This window comes from Erinaceus europaeus, chromosome 10 (assembly GCF_950295315.1).
Source record: "Erinaceus europaeus chromosome 10, mEriEur2.1, whole genome shotgun sequence".
NCBI lineage: Eukaryota > Metazoa > Chordata > Mammalia > Eulipotyphla > Erinaceidae > Erinaceus > Erinaceus europaeus.
The window spans coordinates 110,730,932-110,736,847 of NC_080171.1; positions in this window are offsets into that span (position 1 = coordinate 110,730,932).

The following is a 5,916-nucleotide window of genomic DNA, read 5'->3' on the forward strand; positions in this document are numbered from 1 at the left end:
TCAGTCTTAGGTTTGTAAATATCCACCCCAAGTTGTATCCCACTGAGGTCTTTACTTAAGGATTTTTTTTGTTTTGTTTTTTAAGAAAAAAAAAAAGATGGAGGTAAGAATAGGATTGCAAAAAAATAATCTGCAAGAAAAAAATGCAGATTACGTTTCATTTTTAAGGATTTGTTTGTTTATGAGAGAGCTAGAATACCAGTGCATCAGTCTAGCATAAGCAATGTTAAGGACTGAACTTAGAATCCCATACCAACAAGCTTTGCTCTCTACCACTCTACCACCTCCACTAGATTAATTTTTTTCCAGCAATTCGTTATCTGTAGTCAAAATGAACTTGGTTACCATGAAGGAAAGAAAGATAAAATAGGGATTGGATGGTGGTACACCCAATAGAGCACACCACTAGCGTGCACACACTGTCGCAGGACCCAGATTCATGCTCCTTGTCCCCACCTGTAGGAGGGAAGCAATACACCAAACCCAGTCCACGTTCTACTTTATGTTTCTCCTTTTTTAAAAATGTTTTTCATTGTTCTTTATTTTTTTAATTTATTTTATTTTTATTTCCAACCCTTTTGTTGCCCTTGTTGTTTATCATTGTTGTTGTTGCTATTATTGTTGTTATTGCTGTCATCGTCGTTGGATAGGACAGAGAGAAATGGTGAGAGGAGGGGAAGACAAAGAAGGGGAGAGAAAGACAGACACCTGCAGACCTGCTTCACCGCCTGTGAAGTGAATCCCCTGCAGGTGGGGAGTCAGGGGTTAGAACCTGGATCCTTATGCTGGGCCTTGTGCTTTGTGCCATGCGCACTTACCCCACTGTGCCACTGCCTGGCTCCCTATATTTCTCCTTCTTTCCATGAGTAAGATAATCCCGTATTCATCCTTCTCTTTCTAGATTATCTCACTTAACATGGTTCCTTCAAGTTCCACCCAAGATGAGATGAAGATGAATTTATCATTCTTAATAGCTGAGTAATATTCCATTGTGTGTATATAGCATGTCTTTTCAAAATTTTTTATTTATAAAAAGGAAACACTGACAAGAACTCCACACAATTCATACCACCAGAACTGCTTATCCCATCCCCTGCCCTGATAGCTTTCCTATTCTTTATCCCTCTGGGAGTATGGACTCAGGGTCATTATAGGGTGCCGAAGGTGTAAGGTCTGGCTTCTATAATTGCTTCCCTGCTGAACATGGGCATTGACAGGTGGATCCATACTTCCACCCTGCCTCTCTCTTTCCCTGGTGGGGCAGAGCTCTGGGGAAGCGGGGGTCCAGGGCACATTGGTGGGGTCATCTGCCCAAGGAAGTCTGTTTGACATCATGTTAGTATCTGGAACCTGGTGGCTGAAAAAAGAGTTAACATATAAAGCCAAACATAGTATGACTTTCTTACCTTAGTCACTCATCAGTTACTTTTAGGTTTTGACTATTACAAATTGTGTTGCTATGAACATGGTATATACAGAGCTTTTTGGATGGGTGTGTTTGAGAGGAATTGCAAGGTCATTGGGAAGTCCATTTCTAGTCTTCTGAGAATTCTCCAGACTGCTTTCCACAGGTGTTGGGCCAATTTATGTTCCCACCAGCAGTGCAGGAGGGTTCCTTTGCCCTTACAACCTCTCCAGCATTTGCTGCTCCTATTGTTTCTGATGTGTGACATTCTCACAGGAGTGAGCGGTATCTCATTGTTGTGTTTATTTGCATTTCTCTGATAAATCAATCACTTGGAGAATTTTTACTATGTCTGTTAGCCATTTGGATCTTTGTTTGTATATTCTCCCCCCATTTTTTGGATGGTGCCATTTTCTTTTTTGCTGAGTTTGGCGAGCTCTTTATATATTTTGGTTATTTATTTGCCTCTTATCTGTTGTATGGCATATAAATATCTCTTATTATGTAAGGGATCTCCTTGTTTGGGTAGTGGTTTATTTATTTATTATTATTATTTTATTTATAAAAAGGAAACATTGACAAAACCATAGGATAAGAGGGGTACAACTCCACACAATTCCCACCACCAGAACTATGTGTCCCATCCCCTCCCCTGATAGCTTTCCTATTCTTTATCCCTCTGGGAGTATGGACCCAAGGTCATTGTGGGATGCAGAAGGTGGAAGGTTTGGCTTCTGTAATTGCTTCCCTGCTGAACATGGGTATTGACAGGTCGATCCATACTCTCAGCCTATCTTTCTCTTTCCTAGTGGGGTGGGGTTCTGGGAAATCAGAATCTATGGGAACTCCAGGACATATTGGTGGATAGGCTCCTAAGCTGAATATGGGCCCCAGTTCACATGGGGTTTGCAGTCAACAATATTTATACCCCTTTCCCATATTTGGGAGCTACTCTTTTCCCTGATCCAGCTTTCTGGTCTTTTTCCCAGCCATGACATCATCTCCCCAGACAATAACTTGGGTTCACCTGATTATCATATTTCAGGCTCAGGGGAAAAGAAATAACTAGTAGAGCACAGGCCCTTTGAAATATAACTAAAATATGCCTACTAGCTATCTACAGAACGGAGACCCCCCCCCCCAACTCTTCATCTGCACTACTCCAGCCTTTAGGTTCATGATTAGTCAACAACTTGTTTGGCTTTATATGTTAACCCTCTTTTCAGCCACCAGGTTCCAGATGCCAGCATGATGCCAACCAGACCTCCCTGGGTGGTGGGTTCTTTTGCTGTGCAGAAGCTTTTTACTTTGATGGTGTCCCATTGATTTTTTTTTTTTCCTTCCTTGTAACAGGGCTTGTGTCATTGAAGATGCTTCTAAAACTTAGATGGAATAGTTCTGCTAATACTTTCCTCTTAGTATTTGATGGTTTCTGGTCTAACATCTAAGTCCTTGATCCACTTAAAATTTACTTTTGTGTGTGGTGAAATGTAGTGAATCAGTTTCATTCTTTTGCACGTTTCAACTGACTTTTCCCAACACCATTTATTGAAGAGATTCTCCTTACTCCTTTTAATAGTTTGAGCCCCCTTGTCAAAAATTGAATGTCCAGAGGTAATTTTTTTTCCAGAGCTCAGGTCTGGTTTATGGTGGCTAATGGCATTGAATCTGGGACTTCAGAGCCTCCAGCATGAGAGTTTCTTCACATAACCACTGTGCTACCTCCCCTGCCCTGCCCTACCCAACTGTTTCTTTATCTAGTCATCTGCCATTAGGTTTTTCTATTGTTTCCGTATTTTATCTATTGTGCATGATTCGGGTGTCCTTTTGAATTAATGCTATGCTATGTTATGCTACATTCAATAAGCAATACATTGAGGAACAACTGGTGGGTGGTTACACTCATGTGGTTAACATAGATGATTTAAAACAAATTAACTGGGAGTTGGGCGGTAGCACAGCGGGTTAAGTGCAGGTAGCGCAAAGCGCAGGGACTGGCATAAGGATCCCGGTTTGAGGCCCAGCCTCCCACCCACCTCCCCACCTGCAGGGGAGTCGCTTCACAAGCAGTGAAGCAGGTCTGCAGGTGTCTTTTTCTCCCCCTCTCTGTCTTCCCCTCCTCTCTCCATTTCTCTCTGTCCTGTCCAACAACAAAGACATCAATAACAACAACAATAATAATTACAACAACAGTAAAACAAGGGGAATGAAAGGGAATAAATAAATAAATATTAAAAAAATAATAATATAACAAATGAACTTTAAAAAAGATGGTAGCCAAACTGACTCTTGGCTTTTGTGAAACAATGGCAGATAGGTAGAGGCAGAACTTTGGTAGAGGGTGTGATAACTTATCCCGTGTATGGGTGTGAAAATACACTTCTGAAATCTGAAAATTTATAAAACACTTAAACCACTAATAAGAAAGAAAAAGAATGCAAAGGTCAGTCCCTTAAGAAATGAATCCCACATGAATCTCTCAAATAACTGAAAGGGAAATGCTAGCATACTCAAAAATAGTATCATATAAGACATTAAGAAGATGAAGAGTTTCCATCTTCTTCATCCCACAATGACCCTGGGTCCATACTCCCAGAAGGATAAAGAATAGGAAAGCTATCAGGGGAGGGGATGGGATATAGTTCTGGTGGTGGGAATTGTGTGGAGTTGGACCCCTCTTATCCTATGGTCTTGTCAATATTTCCATTTTATAAATAAAAATAAAAAAAGATGATAATGAAGAGTTTAAGGTAATATGTTCTTAATATCTAATAATGAACAAGATGTTTTTTATCTTTAACATGTTTTATTTATTAATTTTTAAATTTCTTTATCAGGGATTAATGTTTTACAGTCAACAGAAAATACAATAGATTATACATGCATAACATTTCTCATTTCTCCACATAAAAATACAAGATGTTTTTAGAGGGGAAAAAATAATTTGTAGATTGAATTAAAACTTACCTAAGATCCTCATATAAAAACAAATAACACCGACAAAATATTTGAAATTACAAAAGATAGGCACAAGGCAAACACAAATAGAAGACAAGGAAGCAATAATTAAAAAAAAAAGATTTATTTTAAGGCGAGAGTGTTAAATAAACAAGGGCACTTTCTTACAATAACGGATATAATAGACATATTAAACATTTATTGATCTTCATGTCCCAAATAATCTATTATCAAAATTCACAAAGCAAAAAGTGAGAAAAGCAAGTAGAAGCATGGAAATAGAAGCAAAGTTATGGAATTTTTAAAATTTATTTTAATTTTTATTTGGTTTTTTGTGTTTCATTTTTTTATTGATCTAATAATGATCAACAAGACTGTAGGATAAGAGGGGTACAGTTCAACACAATTCTCACCACCAGAACTCTGTATCCCACCATCTCTATTGGAAGCTTTCCTATTCTTTATCCCTCTGCGAGTATGGGCCCAGGATCATTATGGGGAGCAGAAGGTGGGAGGTCTGGCTTTTGTAATTGCTTTTCCACTGGACATGGACACTGGCAGGTTGATCCATACTCCTAGTCTGTCTCTGTCTTTCCCTAGTGGGGCGGGGCTCTGGAGAGGTGGGGCTCAGGACAAACTGATGAGGTCATCTGCACAGGGAAGTCAGGTTGGTGTCATGGTAGCATCTGCAATTTGGTGGCTGAAAAACCATGAAGATAAAAAGCAGAACAAATTATTTAATAACCAGGAACCCAATGGCAAGAATATAGCAGATGAGATTTGTAGTTTCCATTTTAGAAAAAACTAGGAAGTCTGTTTTAGGTATATTCCAAGGGGCCCATGATGTTATTAGTATTTACCTGAGCCTGACAGCTAACATGCAGGTGGGCCAAAGGTATTGTCTGGGGAGATGGTATCAAAGTTGGGAATATGACTAGAAAGCTGGATCAGGGAAAAGAGTAGCTCCCAAAATCTGGGAAAACTACATAAATATCATCAGCACAATTGATTTGATCTGGCGCCCATATTCAGCACGGGGACCTGTGTAACCTCTGCATTCCAATAGCTCTGAGATCACATTCCATGGTCATGGCTAGGAACATTCTTGGCTGCACTCACTTCAGGACCCATCTTCCTTAAGTAACAGAGTATGTTGACCCTATCTCCCTTCGGAGAGTGGGGCAGTCCCTACCATTGTTGTTGTGCATCGAGGGCAAGGTCCTGCAGAGGCCCACAAGAGGGTCCACTATGCTGTTATTGATGGAAATGATCAGCAGGGGTGGAGAGAGAGACCTTTTAGAGATATACACCCATCATATCTAAGTCTGAATCCAAGGATTCCCTGACTATGGCCGAGAATGATGGGGTGGCCTGGTAATGACCAAAAGAGCTATCATTAAAGTATGCCAGTCTCTTGCACTTATCCAGCTTTATGGTCCTTATTTTATCTGACAAGGTTAGCCTCAGAGCGATGGGGGGAAGTGGAATAAGAAGTAGGTGAGGAGGGTATCTAGGTCTAAGTAGAAACTATCTGATTAAATACTTTATGGTGT